Source organism: Choristoneura fumiferana, chromosome 10 (genome assembly GCF_025370935.1).
Source record: "Choristoneura fumiferana chromosome 10, NRCan_CFum_1, whole genome shotgun sequence".
Lineage (NCBI taxonomy): Eukaryota > Metazoa > Arthropoda > Insecta > Lepidoptera > Tortricidae > Choristoneura > Choristoneura fumiferana.
Genome location: NC_133481.1, coordinates 14,200,581 through 14,227,480, shown reverse-complemented (window position 1 = coordinate 14,227,480; position 26,900 = coordinate 14,200,581). Strand labels below are relative to the sequence as shown.

General features: G+C 36.5%; 1 long non-coding RNA gene across 1 annotated transcript; it reads right to left on the bottom strand.

Annotated features, from left to right (window-relative positions):
• Positions 1 to 25,956, bottom strand: LOC141431632 (uncharacterized). The gene is made up of 3 exons (XR_012451738.1): positions 25,856 to 25,956; positions 1,739 to 2,192; positions 1 to 1,200 (listed from the first exon to the last, which is right to left on the bottom strand). It is a non-coding gene; the product is annotated as an uncharacterized lncRNA (long non-coding RNA).
• Positions 25,957 to 26,900: the final 944 nt, after the last annotated feature.

Genomic DNA, 26,900 nt, shown 5'->3' with positions numbered 1-26,900 from the left:
ATGAGCTCTGTTTGAGTTCAAAACGCGTCAGTGTAGTGTGGTGGTGGTGATAGATGGGTTTGTGTGATTTGTGTGTGTTCTTACAGTGTGGAGGTGGAGGAACTGCATGAACACGCATATTTTGCATAAGCTTAGCTATTGTAAGGTCGCGGGTGAGCAAGGAAATTATTTTAGTTCATTAGTACGTTAGTCGTTCATGTTAATGAAAATAAGTTGCTGGTTTTACTGTGAAATTATAAGCTGGTTTTCATTGGAAATGTGTATTATCAACATTGTTTTTCGATATCTCATCAATCAAATACAAATCTATCTCCGTGTCATTATTATTTGCTTTCTTTTGAAAAAAATTGAGTGGTTTTGAAGATAATTTAATCAATTAATATTTTTAAAAGATTAATAACATGTATTGTAGCTACGAAAGCTGATTAATCAATCAATCATGTTTTAGCTTTGAATTTAACACCAGCTGCGGCAAAATGCCTTTAAAATAATTGGAGCTTTAAAATAACAATACAAATTAATGAAAATCCAAGTGACTGGAAGAACAAAAAAAACCAATTTTCAATTCATAATTTACAACCTATCAAGAATTACAAGCTTAAGTAGAGCGTACGGTTTTTACTATAACATATAAATCTTATCTATGTTACCTATTATTCAGTCACATTTATCTTAAACAAGCACTTGTAGTACACGAAATGTGAACACTTTGCACAGAACGTACCTTTGGTACAATAGCAAAACAAAACAATAGTAGTTTGTAACAAACTAATCTACCGTTAGTTGTATAGTCAATAATGAATGGTTATGAAAGAAACTGCATAGGCAAACGTAATTGAGATCAGTTTGCTCACTAATAAATATAAAGTTAAGCAATAATTTAGGCGTTAAGTGTTAAAACTACACAATCGGTTCCTTACACGCTAAGTGTGCCTACTTATATCGATCCAAAACAACGAGTATATGTCGCACGTCCACTTTCCTCGGAGAGCGAATGCGTTCGCAAAATCACATGGTATCTTCCCGATATATTGAACTACTCAGTGTTCGTACAATTCACTTGAGTCCCAAATTCCACCTTTTAGTCTTATATAACAAGAAATTTTACTTATACATGACAAATTGGTAAAAAATGCCTACATTTTGTTTTCGACATCTACATTCTCATAAGGCTTCTTCTTAATAAACTCCTACGTTGATCTGAAATAGACGAAACTGAAATTATTAAATAAATCACATTACACGCAAGAACCAATTCAGTTTATCCCCACAATAATATCGGGAGGAAAACTATTACAAATTGTTATGAAGGCTCAATGTTATTCTATGAAAATGGAGAGTATTTATTTCCAAATATTACTTGAAATATAAGTACTGTAAGTAAACTGTCGCAATTTTATATGTCTACATATTTTTATCTCAGAGAACATGCAAAAAGGAATGATATATATAATGTTTCCAATTCAAATTTGGCAAGCACTCACACAGTAATTTCTGTTGCAATAGTTAATGAAAAGTTCCTTTAATTTAGAACGATACATGTGAGGTATGTAAAAGACTCAGACTCAGAGATATTTCTTCATTGAAACTTTGAAGATAAATAAAAATACAATTAACTAAAGAGAACAGATTATGTATGTAAAATCTCAACATTTAAAAGTTCTCCAAATACGATCATATCCGTTCAATTTATTTTATTTTAACGTAGGTACAAATTGGTTAAAGAATGATTTCTTACATATTATTCAGTGCTTATACTACACCACGTGTATGGGACATCCGTCTTTAGCGTTTGCGACGTGGTCCATCGGCGGCGGTATCACGACATACGTGTCGCGACTGGTCGAAGGCAAGCAGTCATCATCGAACAACGGAGGCGGCGGAATCACGTCGTCATCCACTTCTTCCTCAATCACTTCTTGCCGCTTGCTTTTCCCAGGCATATAATTCATCACACACGTCACCGCGATCAGGAACAGAAAGAATATGAACACTATGTCGAACATGATTAGGAAATTTAGCATTACAAGTTGCATCACGTTAGTCCGGGACACCCAGGTCGCATTCTGCGCGTTCTCTTAAAGGGGAATCATGGTTTATGTTCACAAAAAAATATTTTGCATCTTTAAGCATCTTTTCAACATTGTTTTATTGAGTTCTCAACGCCACGCTTGGTGTAACTGGGGCCGTTTCTGAAACAAAAGGAGTCTTGTGAAAAATTTGAAAGCAGCGCCGTATTTTGTGGGGACAAACTCAAAGCCGAGTAAGAAAAATGTCAAAGTAACAAAATTAAATATTAGCTTCAAATGTCCCGTAATTCAGTAAAAAAAATGTGCAAAATGTTTCTCCCTTGAGAGTTAATTATCCATTAAAATGATTTGCATGGCTGGAACCTTGCCCTGTGTACTTTTTGTGAAAAATATTATATTGGCATACAGGTTTTTCCTTGTGGTTTATAATAACGGATAAATTGGTTTGGAACTCATTCTTTTTTGCTCGAGGCCCAAATAATTTATTGCTCAACCCTTCATTGAGATAGGTATTTTCGTGTTTTTCTGCCCAATATATGGCAATAAAATAAACGATTGACGATATGTCAAGCGTTTTAGCGGAAAATACTCTTCGCATCCCGCACTTTACTACCTGGTGAAATCCTGTAGGAAATAGGTGGGTTTATTTTTAATGCAATAATAACCCAGACAAAACACAGACTCTCGGCATATTTTGTTGTTTAAGCTTTTGTTTAAATCAATATAGATAAAATTATATAGATTGTCTTTATGTTAAATCAAGGATTTTCTTTTAATTTTCGACATTCTTTTAAGCTTATATACCCTGATTTCGATTAATATTAAATGATGATATGGCGATATTATAAGAGAAAGAAACGTTCGACAAAGGCAGGCCTTCTAGTGAAATTTTAAAAATTGGTGTACACAAACTAACTCTCCGTAGGTAGGTATACGAGACAACAACACTGAAATGAGGTTGATTGTGCACATCTAACTCCAGCTTTAAACAGGCAATTTCACAAACAATAAGTTATACAACGCATTGCGCAGCTACGAGCGAAATCAAACGAAAAATATAATATTTCTCTGTTCAAGCGAAACAATTTCTTGTAAGGAGCCATTTTGTTGGAATCTGCAATTGTTCGGCTTGCTAATATCCGTCGCGAGCGTTTGATTAAAACAATTGCGCCACCGAATCGTGCCAAACTCGTTTTTTTTGCCTTTCGCATTTATCCCTATCAATTCTTTACTGAAACTTGTTAAAAATAATGTACGTGCAATAGTAAAAACTCAACTTGGAAAACATTCCATCTTCGGTAATATAAAATTCGCAAGGACAAACAAAATAAGGAACAATTTAGAAGATCTTCATTTTTTCTGCGAATAATAAATGGTTTGTGGCTCTGGGGAACGAAATTGTACATATCATGATATGCGTGATGTATCTTGACTAGGATACAATACGTAAAACTTTACACAAAATCAAGAATTTGTTCCATTTCACGATGCAGATAATTTTGAGAAACTTCTACTTCTATCCCCTTGAATAATATTGAGTTGCGCGAATGATGCCCCCAGACGAATGCCTGATCTGGTTAGTTTGATAATGAAGTACTTAGGTGTTAATTATTACTCGTATTATTATTACTTACGATGCTATCGTCATCACCATCTCAAGCTTATAGACATATTTTACGTACTACTGCTGGGCACAGATCATCTCTCAAAAAAAAAGAAGGGCTTAGGTTGTGGCTCTCATGCGGGCCCAGAGGGAATCTTAACTTCAAACACAGCATGAAATTGATTCACAGCTATATAGGTTGCCTAATAGTGTTTTCTTTTACAGAAAAGCTCGTAAAACTGAGCTCATGGAAAAACTCCAGAGATGCAAACCTGGGATTGAACCCACGATCCTCTGCGTACCACACTACGCTAGATGCCACAATTTTTATGGCTACCTCCCTTTTTTTACAGCGCTGTACGATTAAACAAATGTAGGATGGTCTTACGTCAACATCAATTTGCTTCCACAGCACACAAGGACAGGACACGCACACAATGCCTCCGTAATTTCACGGCTTAACGATACCAAATAACTTGAGTCACGTAACGGAATATCGATTACGAAAAAAGGAGCGCCTTAAGGGGCTAATATGGCTATTTACGTAATAAATATTTACGCAAAATTGGCCTAAATTCGGGTATTCCGGTTCTGGCGAGTCACCGGACTCGTCCATACATGGCGTGATAAATCGCCCGTCGACGGCTCCGGATCGGTTCAGTCATTAACTAGGTTTGTGTAGTTGCCCTACACGGGTAGGGGCTTAAAGCTTTCAATCTAATATAAGTTTTGGGTCTGTTGTGAACGTTTATTAAATTACTAGCAGGTACAGCTTAAGAATAGTTAGACAAAACTCATTTAGGAATAAATATGTTATCGTGTATATAGTTCCTTCTACAATCGACATAAGCGCCAATGAGCATAAGCGTTTTTCGTATTTTCAAACATTTTATTAGATTATACTGTCCTCTTGAAGCAAAAAAAAAAACACCTTTGAGTTCTTTATACCATTGTATAGCTTAAAACATTTTGCATCGGATGGTGTAAATAATTCAAGTGTTTTTTTAGATATCGTCTTTTGACTTAAGACTGCAGTTAGGTAGGTACTTATCAATCGCCGTATTTAATTATGTTTAAATCGATTCGTTCGAATCGTTTATTTGCTAGAATACAGTATAAATGGTGTTACAGTCTTCTTGTCCATTGTATCCAACCTGCATGCAGGCGTGCAAATTATTAACACATTAAATTTTACAATTATAATAATTATCGTTAAAATATATTATTCGTTTATACAGGTCTAATGTCCACTAATAGTCGTTCACAAATGAAATACCCATGCCATAAACACATTAAGTCAAATAAAATTACCTAAAATAAACATCACCCGTTATCTGCCAAATATTCTTTTACACTGTAAAAACATTTATGTTGTAGCCAATCGATTAATTTAGATTTGAATCTTTGCTTGCTCTGTAGTTTAATATCTTCAGGCAAGCTATTATAGAGGACTATACTCATATTGTAACAGTTTTTCCTATAGATGGAGGTGTGGCAAGGAGGCTGACATAAAAGGCTCCTGTATTGAGCCCTTACGTGCCGAGAACTCGCTTCTGTACGTCGAGTGAAGTAACACGTATTGTCTCTGACAAAAGACATGCTTCTTTTGTATACATGCATGGGAGCGGAAGTATATTAAACTTTTTAAATAATGGTTTGCAGCTATCCAGAGTCCCTGCATTATCGAGAGCGCGAATACACTTTTTCTGAATTTAAAAGCTCTTTCAACCTCAACGGAATTTCCCCACAGCAATAATCCATAGCTTAGAACAGAGGAGACATAACCATGGTATGCTGTGATAGCTGCTTCTGGCGTTATTGTTTGTTTCAGCTTTCTTAAGGCAAACACAAATCTAGCCAATTTCTTGCAGACCTGGTTAACGTGATGCTTCCAATTCAAATTTTTGTCGATGTTGAAGCCTAAGAAGGACACAAAATCAACCGTTTCTATGCTTGAAAGGTTGTATCTAATTTGCATGGGTAGTGGCTTTGCATTATACGGACCAAATTGCATAGCTTTAGTCTTAGTCAGGTTAACTTTCAGATTATTGTTATTTAGCCAGTTGATGGCGTCCGATAGTGTACTATTTACGTTTTTTTCAAATACCGAGATGTTTTTGTGGTCACCTTTAATTATAAGAGTAGAGTCGTCAGCGAAAAGGATGCAGTCATGATTCAAAGCATTGGGAAATCGTTAATTGCAATTAGAAATAGTAGTGGTCCGAGAATGCTACCTTGAGGTATTCCAATCTTGTTTGGCAGAAAACTAGATCTAATTGTTTCTTTAGTAATGGCATTCTTGTGTTTCTTGGTGACTCTTTCGATTTCTATGCACTGCATTCTACCAACCAAGTAATTTTGTACCCAGTCGTATGCTTTACCTCGTATCCCATATAACTCCATTTTTTTTAAAAGAATATCATGGTCAACGCGGTCAAATGCTTTGCTCATATCCAAAAAACCAAAATAAATAAATAGTCCTCTCCGCAAAAACCTATTTTTCATATTTCTATGATTCGTTCTCTGTATTCTGGTTGGAAAGAGAAAGACGCTAATATTTTTAAAATTTCGCTACGATTATTACCTAATTAATTTATTACAATATTTTTTTAAGATGTGCTTATTCTAAAAGGGCATAACTCCAAAACTACCACAAAATAAATCCATTACTTTTGTCTAGTCTCTATTGCAGCAGCAGATGGTAGGACCTTGTGCAAGGTCCGCTCGGATTGCTACCACCATCTTGCTCGCTAATCCTGCCGTGAAGCAGCAGTGCTTGCACTGTTGTGTTTCGGCGTGGAGATTAAGACAGCCGGTGAAATTACTGGCACTTGAGGTATCCCATCTTAGGCCTCTAGGTTGGCAACGCATCTGCAATACCCCTGGTGTTGCAGATGTTTATGGGCGGCGGTCATCTCTTACCATCAGGAGATCCACTTGCTCGTTTGCCATCCAGTCGAATAAAAAAAAATAAAAAAAATATTAACAAAAAGATCACGGAAATCTGACGTAGAAGTTGTCAAAATTATGAGAGCTCCTTTTTCTGGTGGAAAAGGCAAAGGAATCATATCTATTCTGTGGTAGTGTTGGAAAATTCAACTATATTTTTTATTCTTTTATATTTTTTAAAATATGGAGAAATAAATGATAGGTAATAAATATTTTCCCATGTTGAGGAGGCAAAACTCTTTCGATTCCTGTAGTAATTCATATTTGTTCAAAAATTCAATTTACTTAATTACAGACCGAGGTGAAAAAGTAAATATTATTGCTTTAAGCCATAAAATTACATATAGACGCATTCGCGTTTTTAGCTCGCATGGCATTTCTACTCCTCTTTTAGTTCTTAGTTGCGATGCGAACGTTTATTAAATTACTGACAGGTACAGCTTAAGAATACTTAGATATACTCATTTGCGAGATGTTTATCTACCTATGTGCTCACAGGCGTTGTTAATTAGCCCTTAGTGTAAACAATTTAGCGCAAACACGACGGAACGAGAGGTTCGTAGATACCAGTCGTTGGTAATTACTTAGTCCGTATTACAAACCATGGATTAAACATTTGTGCTTCAGGATTCTTGTCTAGACTAGTTAGTAAATGAAAATCTGGCACAACATGGAGGTTTAACGCACTTTTGATGGATTTTATTGTGGAAAAAAACATTTATTATGTGATTCCCGGGTTACGCCCCGGGATAAAAGGCCTTTTAATAATGTATCGTAAAAATGTTTTTCCATCAGAGAGCTTTCACAATTTTTTAATACAAATGCCTGTGACCGCGTGTTATATACTTATCGTTTTACTAGTTATTTATATGTTATCATCATAATCAGCCGGATGACGTCCACTGCTAGCTTAACAAAGGCCTCCCCCTAGAACGCCACGATTCTACAACTAAAACAATTCGCCACTTGCATCCACACCAGTTGCTAGCAATTCTCACAATGTCATCAGTCCACCTAGTGTGAGGTCTGCCAACGCTTTATCTTCCGGTTCGCAGTCGCCACTCGAAAACTTTTCAACCCCAACGGTTGTATCTGTTTTTCGAGCAATGTGACCCTTCAACTTGCATATTTTTACAGCTATGTCGGTATTTACATATATGTATAAGATTTTAATTACAATTAGTTTCAAAATATTTTTTACAGCTAGAATATTTGGCTGTGAACCTCTAAATATAATTATATTGATAGCTGTTGCCCACGACTTTGTTTGCCCAGAATTCATTTATCGCGCACTCGCTGAAATAAAAACCAACCTAACCTTTCCAGGGTTTCACACTAGCTCCACACCAAATTACGATCTTCACCGCCTTCGGTAACCTCACCAACTTAAAAAAAAGCTGACAAACTCGCGACGTTTTCATTTCAAAGTTCAAAGTTTCAAAATTGCCTGAACCGATTCTAATGCATAATATCTAAGAACCAGCGCAAGAAAACTCGCTTTCACGTAAAAAATCGCATCAAAATCGAAGACGTTGCCACAGACAGCCAGGCATTTAGTGTCAAACTTATAATACCCCTTTTTTGCGTCGGAGGTCAAAAAACAAAGAGCAACATAATTTATTATTACCCAATAATGCAGCTTTAGGCTTACTGGTACAGCAACAACCCACTAACTCGTGAACGTTGTAAGTATCAATTTTTGTGCGATATTGTTGGAGCGGAAATAACAGAGGAATCGTTCCTTATACACAGCGCCTTTTCTCCGCCCCGATAAGAGCGTGCGGGTGTTTCGCCAATCGAGAGATAAGGGCATTAGGTATTACATATTTTATTGTTATTATTATATAGAGTAGTCGAGAGATAAATTATTTCTTCAACTTGGCTGGACATTATCAAAATCAAATCTAGCTCTCACATACAAGTTAGGTACCTACTCGTATATGACATGTGCCTCGAGAATACATTGGGAAATTTCGCCGCGTATGCTAACCTTTGTGGCTAGTGTACGGGCAAGCATGCGTCTGGAATCAACTATAAAAACCCGGGTTCGATCCTCAGCATTTTTTTTGGATATGGATATTTCTAGGTTCTGAGAGGTTCATAACAGGCATGATCTATCTCGCCCGTATTACATTGCTCTTTCTCTTGAAATGCCGATCTATTACTATGAGCATTCAATGTCTATATGGAATTAACATGTCTCAGGTTCAAGAAACGAGACGGTGTAAAATGTTGTGAGAGGCTATTAAGTGCTGGCAACACTGACGTTAAACTAACAGATGTTTATTCAACTTGATTGATTGCTATTTGTTGCAAATTTTCTATAAAGAAAGAATATTTTTTGATAGTTGTTTATAACATACAAGCATACAAGTAATATTTGTTTATCCAAAAAATCTGCCACGTACTTTGACAACTTACTGTAGGTAAGTAGATCCAGTAGTTTCGGAACAAATTGACTGTTCCATGCAGATAGATGGACACACGAGTCACGAAGGTTTTATTTTTACAAGCTTTTATTTAGTTTCACCTGTCCCGTTGTCTGTCTGTAGTCTAATCTTGCAAGTTAAATTCGACCAATTTCCAGTAGGTAGTCGAACTGACTTGAAATTTGGCATTGCGTGCCAATACAATAATCTGGTAGTGACATTCTGGTAGTCCGGCCAGGATCGTCTCCGCAGAACGGAACTCCTCAACGGTTAATGGCATCGACTTGAAATTTGATACAGAAATGTAGTTTGGATGACAATGAAAGTACAGTCAACAAAAAGTACAGTCAGCAAAAAAGCTTAAATGTAATTTTAAAAATATTTCTTTTGAGGTACGAAACCCTAAAAGGTTGAGTATGGCTGATCTAGCGGAAAAATAGTCACTTTTCATAAAGCGGCGAGTTAGCAGGTAAGGACAAGGAGAAGCGCAAGTTGATCTTCGGATACAACACCCACAATAATTGTATGTAATAATATATGTAAATGTACTGGACATTAGAAAATAAAATATTAGGCGGAGATGTCCGTGGTAGTATGTATAATAATAATAATAATAATAAGCCCCTTTATTCTGAATTGGGTGCAATTCAGTTTGCCTCTTGGCAAGGGTCTCCTCCAGCTTCTTGGCTCGAGGGTGGTGGTCATTTTCTCCCTCGGTGACGGGCCGTGGTGGGAGAGGTTTTATTGTTTTTTTTTTGTGTTACTATTGCCTGGTAGTGGTAGTATGTACACGGAACTGAATTCTCGAAGAAAATATTTACGGTGCATAAATAATATAATATTTAATAATTCACGCTAAAGAGGTGCACTTGGACGTCGAGTTGCGGTAAACAACCCACTACTAAAGTACAATTCAATAGAATCTGTCAATTTTCTATATATTTAAGACACCCTATCGTGGGCACACTTGATTATATATGTCCCTGTGTTTGCAATTATTATCTAAAAGGAATCAAAAAAGAATAATAGTCACATCACAAAGCCTTAGGCAGCCCGGTGTTTATATTATTAGGCTGAAAGTGTCTACAGGATTGTCAGATTCTATTGAATTGGAGTTTACCTTTATCTATACCTCACTCTCGTATTAAAATTTAGCGTCAACGGGACGGCAAGATACGAAGTAGAAATTTTTCACTTCGTAGTATAGGGAATTTGACATACATAATATTTAATAGTACCTACTCTAGGCTACGTCATACTGGCAGTATTCGCAGCGCGGAAGCAGGCAATTACTTATTTAAGTTAACAAGAGTGGCTGTAACAAACAAGTATGCCGACAAACACCGATGTTTACTCTTTCATTACAAATAGCTGTTACCCGCGACGCCGTCCGCGCAAAATTCGTTTATCTCCGTAATTTTCCGGGATAAAACCTATCCTATATGTCCTTTTACGAGATTTAAACTATCTGTGTACCGAATTTAATCTAAATCAGTTCAGTGGTTTAGACGTAATGACGTAACAAACAAACAAACGAACCAACAAACAAACAAACAGACTTTCAAACTTTCACATTTATAACATAAGTGGGAAAATATCAGATCGTGGTCGTAACAATTGGTTTGAAGATGATTTAAGGGTATCTACTTGTATTAGATTATAATAAGTTCCTAGTAAGTTTCTAAGTTTAACGAAGCCTACTGGTTTGACTTGACCTATATAATCTCTGATGAGGTCCTGGGTTCGGATTCATAGCTTTGTGTTTTTCGGAATTTATGTGCAAAAAAATATCTATGTTACATTTGTTACACTAACTTTGTATCTTTTAATTTCCTTAAAATTATAGCGCAATGAAACCTGATTCTGCGAGGAGGCCTGTGCCCACAGTGGGACATAATATGAATAATAATAATATGAAAGGTGAAACAATAAATTGAGGAATGTGCCAATAGTACTCAAACCTAGAGACTACATGTAGTCTCTAGGACGCGTGACGGGTTAAGGACCTGGAGAAACGAAAAATTTCATGGGCTTTTCGCACAGCGAGTTTATTCGCTCGTGTGTCGAGCGAGAATATGCTTATCTTACTCTTCCGTCATATCTGGCACAGCTAAAAATCTCACCTGTTACTTTTAAATCTCACTTGAGCGACATTTGCAACACGCACATCCCTATATTGTAAAATCCATTTAGCACTCAAATTGTAATCATGTATATGTATATCATACAAGGTATACGATAAAGCGGTCTATTCAGCAGTTTCCATTAAGTTAACCATCCCTGTGGAGATTCTCGCGCGACCGCTAATGCTCGCGCTGTCGGGAATGAGATAGACAATAGACTACGCGTGTGTGACTATTCCACAATCATAATGGGTTTTGAATGGAATCTATTAAACAGGGACAAGAGTGAAAGCATTATTGAAATTAAATTTAAAACATATTTAAGAATTTGCAGAGGCAAATTTAACGATGTCCTTCTAGTGTTGAGCGAAAATGTTCATTGAAAATTCATAAATGAAGGCATAAGTAGTAGATATTTCTGCTGTAGTGGAGAGATCTGCAGACGCACACAAATGGCCAAAGCTGCAAAGAGCAAGATGACTAGAATTTGGCCAGACAGAAGCATCTCTAATACCACAAAGATAAAAATTGGCTCTTTGTGCAATCTCTGGTCTTCTCGATCTTTCTGTATGGCTCTGAATCGTGGTCTATTCATGCGGTTGACCGGAAAAGATCCAAGCTTTTGAGATGTGGTGTTGGAGGAGAATGTTACGCATACCGTGAACAGCAAAAAGAACCAACACATCCATTCTCGACCAGCTGAATGTCAGAACCAGATTGTCCACGACCTGCTACCAGCGAATACTCGGCTATTTTCGCGATATCGCTCGAAGGGAGTCAGACCACCTCGAGAAACTGGTAGTGCTAGGAAAAATAGAGGAGAAAAGGTCCAGAGGACGGTCGCCAACCCGACCCGATGGTCGGATCAAATTAAGACGATCACAGGGCTCACTTTGCCTGCAGCTATGAAACAGGCCGAGGACAGAGTGGTGTGGAAGCCGATCGTCAACGTCTCCGTAAAGGCTTATCAAGACGGGCATGATCTTCAGGAATGAAGAACACAACAAAGAAGAAGTACCTACCTATTTCAGAACCTAGACTAGAGATTGACTACCTGTTGTTTTTTCTGTTTTTTTTAGTAAACCAAACCTTATGTACTAGTTTGTTAAATAAAAAAATATTTACCTTGTGTTTTAGACAAATTGATTCTGTGCGAGGTTAATAACCAGCTGTTTAGTCTCCCTGACCTAAAAAAAAATCGTCTTGGCGGGGGCACTACCGTGCCGCCAGATAACGAGTACCTTTTGAAATAATGGGACTCTGAACACTTTTTAACACAATTGGAATCACAATCGTTTTCACCTTTCACCGCTTCATTTTTGTCACACGGTTTAAGACGAGGGTAGATAGAGATGGTGAATGCGATCGCAAACGTCACCGCGTTATACAATACGGCCTCAAATATTTAAACCACAAAGCTACGTTCAGACGCGGCGGGAATCGCGCGGTTTTAAGCGCACCGTTTCTTTTCAGTGCGCTTGAGAAAGAGACGGTGCGCTAAAACCGCGCGATTCCCGCCGTGTCTGAACTGAACGGAGCCTAAGAGTTCTTAAAATAACCCTCCTTCCAGCAGTCGGGTATTAATGGAACAAAATTTTGCATTAACGATGGCGTTAGAGCACGTAATAAATTAGGTACATAATGTTTTTAGTCTTTTACGTGTACTTACCCATAGAACAGTAAAATGTCTACTCCAGACTAGTGAGTTGCATGGCACATGCTCAATCGGAAGGGACAATTTCGAGCTGAGTGAGCGAAAAAAGTGCCGGAACGATTTCATTCATATCGGTTTTCCAAATAAAAGGGATACTTTGATGTCGTGTGACAAAAATGTTTCCGAGGTTTCAACATTTATTTTGTTGCGGATTGAGTTTCCGGGTAAAACGATTGTCTTGTTAATTAAGTTTTTAATTGGAATTTTGACGTCTACTATTATTCGATCCATGCTTGACTTGCTTTATTATTTGACTTGCTTGGTAAATGATAACTATGTAAAATATATTTTTGTTATTTTTTTATTTATTTATGTAAAACTCAAATACTTACCTACAAGACAGAATGATGATATTCTTTTATTTTTATTTTTCAGGAGTTACTAAAGTTCCTGAAATGGCGTAAACTTAGGTTTTCCTGAAGTGGTTTGCGTTCAAGAGCTTTCAGAACTGCCAGCTTAAGAGCTTTGCATTTTCCCATCAAACTTATTCAAAACTTAGACGTTCTGCGTTCATATTTATCAGGATCTTTGGCATAGATCTATATATACATACATGCACATGACATTTAATATCGTATTAACTCAAAATGATTCTGTATTACATAGGTAATGAGTTCTATGTAGAGGTTAGATTAAAAATATTATTCAATACAGTTTTATTTTGACTTAATACGGTATTGAATGTCATGTGTAGCATAGTGCTGGAGAGTTTGGTGCTTTGCAATAAAGTTATATAAATAAAAACAGGCCAAGAGCGTGTCGGACACGCCCGAAATAGGGTTCCGTAGCCATTACGAAAAAATTAAGTAATATTTTTCTAAGGATTTCGTATTTTGTACGGAATATTCCAAGTTTAGGTATATTTTATACCTTAGGCTGCTATTTACTCTTTAACTACTAATAATTCTCAAGAAAACTTAACCGTTATACTTTTCCTTGTAAGTTTGATATACTTACTACCATCCTGAATTTTTTCAAATTTTTCCACCCACCGGTTTAGATTTTAGAGGGGGGGGGATAGGGGGACGCTCGATTTTAATGAAAATTTGCACTTGAATATTTTGCAAACTAATCACTGAATTGAAAAATCGTTTTCGCAACCCCGTAACGGACTTAAGAGACCTATCCAACGATACCACACACTACAAGATTGGATGAGAAAATAAAAATCACCCCCACTTTACGTCTATGGTACTCTAAAAAAATTTTTTTTGATTTTTTTTATTGTGCCATTTTGTCGGCATAGTTTACATATATATTCGTGCAAAATTACAGCTTTCTAGCACTGATAGTCCCTGAGCAAAGCCGCGGACGGACAGACAGATAGACAGACAGACAGACATGGCGAAACTATAAGGGTTCCGTTTTTGCCATTTTGGCTACGGAACTCTAAAAAGGAATTGAACAAATATATGTTCGCGCATTAATTTTAATTTTTTTTTATTTTTTTTTATTCTACTGGATGGCAAACGAGCAAGAGGGTCTCCTGATGATAAGAGATCACCACCGCCCATAGACACCTGCAACACCAGGGGGATTGCAGATGCGTTGCCAACCTAGAGGCCTAAGATGGGATACCTCAAGTGCCAGTAATTTCACCGGCTGCAATTATTGTACCTATTTGGTTATTTATTTTTAGTTGTGTATTTATAACTGTCAAGAGAAGATTTGTAAGAAAGAATATGACTAAAAAATTGTATGCAAGAGTCAGAGAAAATGGGTGTAAAAGTCGAATTAAGAAATCTATATACAAAAACCGAGTGAGTGAGACAGAAGATGCTTGCGGGGTAGATTAAGTTCTTGAATTAGTAGAGGTGCTTAATAAATACAATTAAAGCAAAAAAAAAACAAATTCTTGTAAACAAAATATTCTTTTTTTTTAAATAGCTTCAACCAGTTTTTACTAGTGTGGTACGAGATTGGTGTCTTGTGTTTTTTTTTATTCGACTGGATGGCAAACGAGCAAGTGGGTCTCCTGATGGTAAGACCACCGCACATAAACATCTGCAAGGATTAGCGAGCAAGATGGTGGTAGCAATCCGGGCGGACCTTGCACAAGGTCCTACCACTTGCAAAAGTGTGTGGTGAAAGTATTTGCTTATTTTATAGGACTGTTTCTTTAATAAAATTAAATGTTCACGAAATTATTTGGAAATGAAATCCAAGTAAGCCTAACTTATTTTCTTCATAATTCAATTGTAATAGAAAACAGAAATTTGAACTTAATTTGCAAGGAATCGCGTCAAAGTTTATCGATGATATAAACTGAATAATATTATTGCTTTTACTTACTTATAGATTAAGTAAATTCGATATTATTATCTCATAGATTTATGCAAATAACTTTCGGGCAGAATGTTGATATAATTAAGAGTCGCGGTGCTCCACAAATTTGTTAGGTTCGGAATTAAAACTTCAGAAGTGAAATTAAGTTGAATTTCGTCTTTGAAATGTTATTGTACTTTAAACTTTAGCATTTGCTAAAGGTTTTATCTATGACTTAAATTATTATTTTTATTATAATATGACTTGACTACCTACCTACTCGATAGATATTTTTTTTCAGTATTTATAATAGTAGTCGCTCTGCGAGGTGTAGATCTGGCGAGTTTTTCAAAATAACGGATTTTTTTCATTCCCAACCACTATGGCTTCGCCATTTCCAAACACTGGATTGACAAAAACTACAATAGCCGGGCAGATACACGAAAGCATTTTACAAAAATCTGCTATTCATTTGTCGGCGAAACATTAGGTTTCCATTGTCTTAACTACCTACTACTTCAACTGTTGATAATTTAAATACGGTAAACCTTGTCCCTGTCGATAAAGTAAGCGGTCTATATACTGCCACGTTGTCTTCTACCTCTATTAGCATTAGCTTCATGAACGTAAATATGTCCCGCCCTCGCTAAAAGGGTAAAACGCAGTACCTAGGTATAAAATTACCCAGTGTGTGCACAGTGGACATTCTAGCAAATAAACATTTAAAATGTTGACTTGACGAAAACAAGGGGGTGCTATTCGTCACTGTAAGCTGATGTTTCATAAAAGTTGGGAAAATATGACCCCGACACGGTGACATGGATGAAACCGTGAAACGTATACAGAAAGTTCACTTTTAAATGTTTATTCATATTAATATAATAAATACTTACCTAATATTAATGTACTACCAAACACCTTGCTACGAAGTATGTAAATTTTAGAATAATTACTCATTAGTATTTATATTATACAGAGCAAGAAATCACGAAGGCAGTCGGCCCTTATCTTTCATGTTTATTAAAGAGGTAAAAATGTACCGAAAATATATCGTATAAAGGTTTGGGCAGAGATAATAATTATGTTTATTCAAAACTCTGTTACCTACTAATAATTATTTGCTGCATTCGGTCCTTTCACGGCCATTCAAACATCAAATCAGTTAACATACCAATCTGTACTTAAAAGACCGACCAAGAGCGCGTCAGACTCGCCCAAAATAAGGTTCCGTTCGATTTTAATGAACATTTGCATTTTAAAATTGAATATTTCGCTAACAGATAACTGAATAATAGAAAAATCGTCTTAGCAACCCCACAATGGTTTTAAATCCAATGATACCCCACACTTTAGGGTAAGTCGAGAACAAACTAATTAACTATGTGACTGTTTGTTGCCTTAATAAATTTAAAAAAAAACACCCCTACTTTACGTCTATGGGAGGAACCCTAAAAAAAATATTTAGTTTTTTTTTAGTCCACCACTTTGTCGGCGTGACTAATATGTATATTCATACCAAATTACAGATTTCTATTACTAACAGTCTCTGAGCTTAGCCGCGGACAGATGACAGACGGACAGACATGGTAAACTATAAGGGTTCCTAGTTGACTACGGAACCCTAAAAAGTAACGTTGCTAACTGAAGCAATCAAACTTGAAATTTGGCACTTGGAGATCACCGAGATACACTAAGAATAAATTTTCCGAAATTCCCACGGGAACGGGATTGAGATAGCTAGCCAATTTAGATACGAGTATTAATTCGTATTTGAGACACTCACAGCAAGCTGTTTTATGGACATAGTGTAATTTTGTACCAACATAAAAATAATTTAAGGCGATCGTTGCACTAAAATTTTTCGTTTTCCCTTTTGAAGTATAAAGGTACGACACCCTAAAAATTCTGTAATATTTGGCCGTATACTTCTCCTATATCCTACTAGACATAAACGCGTTGTCTAAATTCATAAAGTACCTACATGGTATGTATCATACATATGAATTTACAAAGTACCGTTATTTTCATACGAAGTGAAATATTTCTAGCCATCAGCCAAATAAGTGGTCTACCAATTTTTAAACCAGTTCCTATCAAATGAATATGTCGCTAAAGTCGAACTTTCAAGTTAACAGACACGTCTATTTGGCATTATTGTTTTATGGCATGCAAACGATTATCAGCTTTAGGGTGGTAGACCACATATTTGGCTGAGGGTACAGCGAAACACCGGGCGTGTACTGCACGGCAGCCTGGTGGCGACATCGCGATACTGTTGCTGCTCCATTTCATTTAACCGATAGCGATAGAACCAACTTACGACCTATTTAATCCTGTAAGCACTTGGGAACTATTTATACTTACAACGGGTGTCATCCATAAGAATGGCGAACCGTTTTATCGAAAAAATATAACTAATTTTTTTTTTAATTTTCTCGAGCAGCAATGTAATTTATTTCTACGATTTATTTGTAATTTATTTGACGTTTCAGAGAGGCAGCAAATGTTAGTGTCAGTTGTTTATTTGTTACTGATAAATTGTGTGCCGAATTAAGTTGTATGAAAAGAATTTTTTTTTGAACCGGAATAATTTTAGCAGGTTGGGTTATTAATGTAACAGATTTTGACTTCGTGGATGGCACTCGGTATACCTTACTTTAGGTTGGTATGTATTTTCAACGAATATAATTCACTTTGATCACAATACTCAGCCATTAGCGTGCATTTTTCATGGGGCGGTCATAAATTTAAGAATCGATAGCCAGGTCATTGCTCTAAGGCAATTTCCAAGAAAATTCACTGCATAAACGTTGCTCGGTACTGTTTGGTCACGCCAACCTGCATTGAAACAACTTTTTTATTTTTATTTGACTGGATGGCAATCGAGCAAGTGGGTCTCCTGATGGTAAGAGGTCACCGCCGCCCATAGACACCTGCAACACCAGGGGGATTGCAGATGCGTTGCCAACCTAGAGGCCTAAGATGGGTTACCTCAAGTGCCAGTAATTTCACCGGCTGTCTTACTCTCCACACCACCACACACACACTATGACATTATAAGTATAAATTTACATGCACATTTTTTTATCTGATGAGTAAAAAGAACGAATCACTTGTAGTATGCTTGCTAGTCAGTGTATGTGGGATTAGTCCTACTATCCCACTAATATTGTAAATGCGTAAGTTTGTTTGTTTGTTACTTCATCACGCTTAAACCACTGAACTGATTTAGATGAATCGGTATACAGATAGTTTGAGTCCCGGAGAAGGACATAGGATAGTTTTTATCCCGGAAAATTGTATAGTTCCTGCGGGATAGCGATAAACGAATTCTACGCAGACGGAGTCAGGGATAACAGGCTAGTAATCAATAAATCGATTGGTTGAGTATTAATATTGAGATTTATTATCTTCTTTGTCAAATGTTTATATATTATGTTATTTGAAACTCTAAAATTTTACCTAAATAAATCAATAAAAATATGCACAATACTATCTTGTCACGAAATCTGTATAAACTAACACCAAAAATACCGAAAGAAAGCCAAAGATAAGTGGCAAAGCCAGAGTTACAGATAGAAGGGAAAGTAAACATATGAAATTGAATTCAGTCCGCACCCATGTGTTAGAAAAGCCGCTTGTACATATAGGCGGGTTCACACTCATTTCTGTGGAATAAGTTACTTATCCGGCCGCGGTCTTAACATTGAGGTGGCTCAATACCTTTTGTTTGTGGCTTTGTGGTCAATCTGCCAGACACAGATAAGCTGTTAGTGAATATTAGCCTTAGGTGCTTATTGGCAGACGGCAAGAATATTTACACAAAAGAAATAGTGGCATAAGAAATATCTAATACAATGGAACAGCTCTTAACAGAAAGTTGTTTGGTGATTGATACGGCTGGGGCGAAATTATTTTATAATTATTCATTCAAGTACCCAGGACTTTTGATTTCAATACGGAACTTTACATCAAAAGTAAGATTCTAGTTGGATAGATATTTTATAAGATAGGTTAGTAACTTCACTACATTTAGGAGAAACTTAAACAAGAATGTTTTTTTATTTATTCGATATTTCAGTAAGTTTTAGTGGCTGGTAACCATGGCTTTCAACCAATGTGCTTGGGTTTGAGGCTGGACACGCACCTTTGATTTTTTTATTACTATTTCGAATGAGGATTTGTAAGCGGACTACTTAAATACGAGTATACTCGTGGTTTATTCAACAAAAGGAATCTCGGCAAACACGCCACATTGTGAATCATTAGGGGACCATATTTTACTTTTGAAGAGCCAAGAGATTTTATACATTACTTATATGGATGAGATTCCATTAATTTTTAAGATGGTCTTTTAGGTAGGATAAATATATGGGACCGAGCATTTATTAGCTTATAGCGTGCTGATACGTAAGGCATCGTATTCGACCCAATATGCATGTGAAAGGTAGTAGACTTGCGTAAATAACAACTTCCACTAGATCATCAGATCAGATATTGATGTTCACGTAGTGGAATATGAGCGAAAAAGCATTGTAAAAAATCAAGAGTTACCGATAAGATTGGACTATTTTAACTCATGACTGCGCTCGTGTTTGTAAACCAGTAAGTCTGGTAGATGAAATTCAATGTGATATTACTAAATTCCATGAGAATTATCGTTCGCGGTTGAGATTTCGGGATTTTAAGGATATTGAAACAAAGCGCTTGTGTTATTGTAGAGATCCAGCTATCTACTACCAAAATTAATTAAAATCCTTCCAACTGTTTTATAAGGTATTCATGATAAGTACCTAGGTATAAGTAGGATTTTGTAGTTAGAGCACAACGTTTTGACAGGAATTGAACATTGAAATCGCATCTTCCGCAAGGGCTATACATGTAGCTGTCACTTGAAATAAAAGACTGCTTAATGGATTCAGTTCGACCTGTGACCCTACTTATGGAGCCCCTTCTGCAACTTGCTCGACTAAAATCTCCTTTTCTTACAAACTTTTCAACCGATCTTGGGTTTTGTTAAAACTTTTACTTTTTTCAAAGTAATGCTCAACTTTAACGGGTAGTTTAATAATTCTGGCCTTACCTTTCATATTGTTGTCTTGACAATGGGACATTAATAGGACTCGCGACTATGAAAACTTCTACGAAACATACTACGAATATTCGTAAGCTAAATAATTGAGCTGCTTTACTCGCAGTTTTGTGTCAAAAATATTTGATTTTTGAATTCCATAGTACCTACCTCAGAAAGGTAAAAGAACTAGTAAGTATTTATAGGATCACTTTGGCAGACTGCTGTCACTTCGACATGACCCGTTTTATCGGGAACGTGTGGATAATTTTTAGGGATATTTTCTCTAAAGTAGAGATGTTTTTTTTCTCGTCTTTCCAAAATCAAATCAAAGGGATTCGATTACAAATTATAAGCAGGTTATCTTTACAGTAACTTGGTGCAACCCACGGTAAAATTTTATTCGTTGTAACTTTTAACTACATATAGAGTTTTGTGTGATTCTGTTTTTTTTTCTGTTTTATTCCACGTGACTTTTAATTGCAACTTTATATGCAATATTCCTCGATTATCGGCTGGCATCTAGCAAAACAGATTCAATTAACTTGCGTTAACCCGCATCTAAATTCATGTCTTGTTCTCGAGACAGCAATCCAGCAGGGCTACTACGAAACTCAAAACTCGAAGTTCGTGTGGTGCGGTCCCTCTGACACTTATACTATTTAATACGAGAGCGAGAGGGACGGTACGATACGAACTTCGAGTTGCGAGTTCCGTAATAGCCCTGCTGGATCCGATTAGGCACGCAAATCGCTATCATTGTTATCCAAAGCAAATGATATATTATAAAAAGTAGTAGAACAAAAGTAGCTCAGTTATGCGACTAGAATAGGTTAGCTTGAAAAGATCCCTTTTAGGGATAAGTTTGCCTTTGTACTCTTTTGTTTTGTTGTTTTCTTTTTCTATTATTTTGTGTTTTATGTACAATAAAGTATTTACATACATACATAGAATCGAACCCTGGATTTAAAGCCCCACGGTCAGAGTATTCTACTGATTATTACGAATTAAAAAGTTTTTGTTGTTATTCTTTTAGCTAAAACGGTAAGTATAATAGTTTTGGATGATATTTTGGTAGCTTTGGAAGCTGGGGAATAATGCTAATGCATTATTTTTGTTACCTTTTATTCCAATATTCCCACGATATCGGGATATTAATAAAAAGGGTGTAGTAAATGTATTGGACTCAAGCATGACATTACGCGACCTTACGATAGCTACGTCTATGCAACGAATGTGTGTTCATACAGCTCCTCCACCTCCACACTGTAAGAACATACACAAAACTCAACAATCACCACACTCGCTGACACGTTTCTAACTCAATCAGAGTCCATCCCCAGAGCAACTGCGTTATCTCGCCAACTATTACTTAAACCCCAGAGGTTTCCAATAGTGGTCAAGTTTGTAAAACCTATTACGTAAAACTGTATCTAAATAATTAATTTAAAAAAAAAAACAACGTTAACCATGCTACCAAATGTCAGACTAACATAGACGTGTTGCATAAAAGCCAAACCCTATCATATGTAGTTTCATACGCTTTGTAAACCCTACTGTAACTTATAATTAAGATGTAAACTTAATACTGATTTGTCGCATATTTGTACGGAACCCTCTGCGCGTGGCCCGACACGCACTTGGCATGTTTAATACGTTATTCTGACGATAGAAATAAGATACGTAATAAAGACCATGTTTGCATAACATAGCTAGGTTAATCTATATGCGTAATAGGAAATGTCCTTACTAATTCTACGAGCCAGGATGAGCTCTTGAGTAATTTTAGAGCCCTGCGAGAACTATAACAGACTAAAACATAAGCTTTAACGGTGGTGTGGTATGCCTTGTTAGACCAAGGGAGAGTAAGGGTGCCAACCTGTTCTTTTAGAAGAAGTAGAGTAGTTATATCTAATGTCAAACAAGGTAAAATAAGATTATCGTCCTTTTAAATAAGAGGTAAGTATTTATTGATATTTTTATTGATTTACCTACTAGCTTTTGCCCGTGGCTTCGCCCGCGTCGAATTCGGTTATCGCGCGCTTTTCCCTCGGAAACAGTGCATTTTTTCGGAACAAAAAGTAGCCTATGTCACTCTCGGGCCCATAAACTATATCTATGCCAAAAATCACGTCGATCCGTCGCTTCGTTTCGACGTGAAAGACGGACAAACATACAAACACACACACTCTCGCATTTATAATAATATTAGTATGGATATTATCAACTAGCTGTTGGTCGCGAATCTATCCGCGGAGAATTCGTTTATCGCTATTTATTTTATTTATATAGGTAAAGATTTAAGCTATAACTGACTAGTAGAGATCCCTTAAAGGGATCAGTCCGCCTTTGTACAAAAATCTCAAAGTTTGTCAATTGTGTCTTGTTTATTTTCTTTTGTACAATAAAGGGTTTACATACATAAATAATTACATAACAATATAGGTACTATAGCTATGGCATCTTGCTTAAGAGGCCATAGATAAAACCACTGCGCAATCACGGCTTTTTAAGTTATAATATAGGTAGGTATAGGTAAGTGATGGATAAATCATCAATGAGTTTATATTACTAACATAATGTTATCAAAGATAGTGTAGCTCTTTAGTGTAAGATTTTTTTTAAATGACTTAGTATTTTGAAGACTTCTCTACAAACAAATAATGTTTACCTTTTAGATATTTCAATTTCTTAAAAGCAACTTTAGTTGCACGAATATTTCTTCTAATGTCAACCAAAATGATAATGTGCGATACAACAGGGACACATTTAACTCAATATACTGACACGAGGGCAAAGCAAGCGTATTCGAGCGCTATCATCCACCACCCTTGGGATCCAAGTCAAGAGTTTAATGGATAATACTGGCTCCATTGTCTTCCCACACCGTTATTAATATTAAAACAACAGGCACGGCTCAGCTTAGATAAATTTTAATATCAGCTAAATACGCGTTCCACATTGTATTGTCCAAAACGTGCAAATAGAAGGAAATTTTACAAACAATTAACCCCCGAAGCGACTTGGCCTATTTTCTGATGTTCTTTTACCACGTTGATTAACTTGGCCGGGTAAGAGCTCTTACGATTATTAAATTTGATGTGATTGATCCTTTGACCGCGTTTAATTGAATTGAAAACATTATCCGTGAATGGAGATTCAGTGAAAGAAATCTGCGAAAGACGGATGAAAAATGCGTGTCTATACTTAATTCGCGTCCCATATAATCAGCGATGCAAGAACAGCGCTTCTGATTGAACTGTGGTTCCAGAAGTCATCAATGAACGCGTTGGTATTGGATGTGATGAAACAGATAATTATATGGATAAATGCAAATGTTGAAGTTTGGGATTGATTTGACATCGTACCTACAATGTGTAAAACTGCTGATTAGAAACGCGAGTATTATAAATTAAAAATACGATTTAATGGTACTAAAAAACGACACGAATATCCTCGAGGTTGACGTGGAAAATCCTTAAAACGTAAGATTTGCCTTGTATTCTCAACTAAACATAAATCAATAGCAAACTGAATACGTAGCCTGATCGCGATAAGCAGATTTCCAATATATTTCATTTCCCCACTTAACAAGCATTCATTTATTATTTATCGATGTGAGTTCTTGAAGACTGATGATACTGTAAGCAACAAGACAGCTAAAATACACAACATGTGTTTGGCTCATGTAGGCCAAGTATCCATAATAAAGTATACTTTGGAATGTTAAATTTAGTTTTTTTTATACAATTAAAAATATTTTCCTCAACATTCCTTTTTACATCTAATTCGGATCCAAGACGATACTATATAAATCCAAGCCTCATCATGTCCAAGTAAGTATTCAGCCTTTACAAACGCGGCACAAACGGCCAAATGCTTGCAAATTTGATGCTACAGCTTTTAATTCTTCTCGCAACCTGCCCTTATAATAAATTATTCTGCAATTCCTTTAAAGCGGTATGATAAAATGAGGGCGAAATAGATATTTTTCCTTCATTTTACCATAATGTTTCCTCACGGGCAATCTTTTAACAAAAGAGGCCACCCGTAACGGCCTTCGTAATGATTATAAGTGGTCATATTCCCCCCCTGACTTGAGTGACTAGCGAGTGCCGGTAATGTGTCGCTGACCTTTTCAGATGAGGGTGATATCACCTCCATCATTTATGTTGTATGATATAACGATCTAATTATGTATATGCTTGCCCTAATGATGTTACCATATTTTTATGTGGACTGAGGGTGTGTGTGATGTTGGAATTGGGCAAGAGAAACTAGGAGGAGGAAAATCTGGGGAAATTATATGTAATCTAGTAACACATGACAAAGAAGCGGAGAATGAAGATTAGATTAGATGCCGACGTGCTGACCATTGCTTTCGTAGCTGACTTCATTAGTTGGTATTAGATTAAAACCCAGATATTTACAATGTTCTGCAACCACTCAAAGGATTGATTAAAAATGAGTGGTAGCATATTTTAAACGTAGCAGTGAGCGTTCCAAAAAAAACCTAGTGGATTTTTTCACCATATTTTTAATAAAAAATGACAATGACGAAGTTGATATTTGTGCTATTTCATCATCATCTCAGCCGTAGGACGTCCACTGTTGGACATAGGCCTCCCCCACAGACCTCCAGTTGCTTCGGTTGGCAGCGGCCTGCATCTACCGTGAACCCGCAGCTTTAACCAGGTCATCTGTCCATCTTATTGGTGGACGTCCTACGCTGCGCTTGCTGATCCGCGGTCTCCACTTGAGAACTTTTCGGCCCCAACGGCCATCCGCTCTCCGTGCTATATGGCCCGCCCATTGCCACTTCAACGAGCTAATTCACTTGGCTATGTCGATGACCCTTGTTCTTCTACGTATCTCCTCAGTACGTATTCTACGTATCTGCTATTTAGTAAGTAGATAAATTTCAAGTTGTGTAATCACTTCACAATTACCAATCACGTTATCAATGATTACTAGATTAAATTAAAATTTACTTTTCAATATATTTTTTTTAATCTAATTGGTTATTTTAGCGCCCAAACCAGCTCCTTTCAATGTGCCTACATTCTTAAAAAGTAAAAAAAAATATACTTATGATATCCGTGACTAACATAAAAATAAATCATTAAACACACAAAATTATGATTGGTTTTTGAAGTATTTTTGAATTTTTTATTTCAGCTCTAAATTTTGTTACTTTTACGGTCATCCCGTAAAACCCATATCGAAAACACTAGTCTAATCTAGACTAGTCTTAAGTGACTAAATAAAAAACACATAGCATTTGAGAAATTTGTGTCTGTACTTCTGTCCAGTGGTGATGTAGTGGTATAGCACGCACTACGGAATGCTGAGGACCTGGGCTCGATTCCCAGCGCTGGTCTCTTTTTCTGGTTTTTCTGTGCATCTATGTTTCAGTTTGTATTTTCGACACAAAATTATGTAAACTTCCCCTCGCGAAAATTTAACCTGCACCCTTAGCTTCAACTTAAGGTCATTGACCACTCGGTTAACCGGTCTCTAATTTCACCGTACACCATCTTACTAATATTATTTTAATCAAACACATAATTAAACATGTAAAGCCTCTACAAAAACTATTCAAACTTCATTCAACTTAACTTTTCCCATTTACGAAAAACTGTCTTTGGAAAAAAAAAACAACTCACTTTACCTTTTTTTAAACTGAATGCATAAACACTGTCATATTCCACATAAACACTTCGCGAAGTTTTGCTGCTTTAGCGACGCGGTGAGTGAGTGTGCGCCGACCGGCGTCGGGCGGCAGACTGCCCCTTCGCCCGCCCCAGCACCCTTCACAACACGCTACCACTATAGCTGTGTCGTCATTTTGGTCTCAAAAACATAAATGAAACTCCTTTTTAATATGCGCGACGTATCCAAGCCTAGCTAGAAGAAAGAGGAAGCGTTCAACAAGTTGCCAACTAATTTATTTAGGCTTCACTTTAAAGAGGTCTATTATCAATAAACTACGACATTTTCCTTCGTTTCTCCGCTATCACACGTTACGTCTTACTTTGTGGTAATGGGTTGGGAGTTTAAGTTACCTACTAAATATGTACCACAGACTTTTCAAAAGGTAAGAGCGGAAAAATCATCCTACTAGTAATCTGTTTGCTTCCCTTCCGTCATCACAACACTCTTCTGTCATCAAAAGTTAAAAGAACAGCACATAATTGGAACTAAACATGACTACGCAGGAACGTGGGATATTATACCTATTTTTAGACAGATTTCACGAACATATTCCATTACGTAACATAATGAGTAAATAGGATATGTATATGTTTATTTCTATACATAGGAAAAGCCGAACTACTTAAATGAAACGAAGAGCACAATTCCGACTCAGAATTTTAGCATTCAGCCCTATTTTCAACCTACGCACCGTCTACAGATCTCTTCTTACAACGAGAAGGCTAAGGTATAAGTTACCGCATGAGCCCAGTGCGAGTCGAAAATATAACGCAAGATTCCTTCACTGGACACATTTGAAATTTTCACGCATTCAAAAAACTTCATGGTCCCCAAGTTCTAGAATTTGATCAAATGGCCCTTTGTTTCAGAGGTGGAAATATTGTGTTATTGGGTTTTCCTTAAATACTCGTAAATAATATAAAAAAAAGATAAGAAGTCGCGTAAAATTGAAAAAAATGACATTATTATTTTGACATTCTTACTAATTCATTTTGGCATGA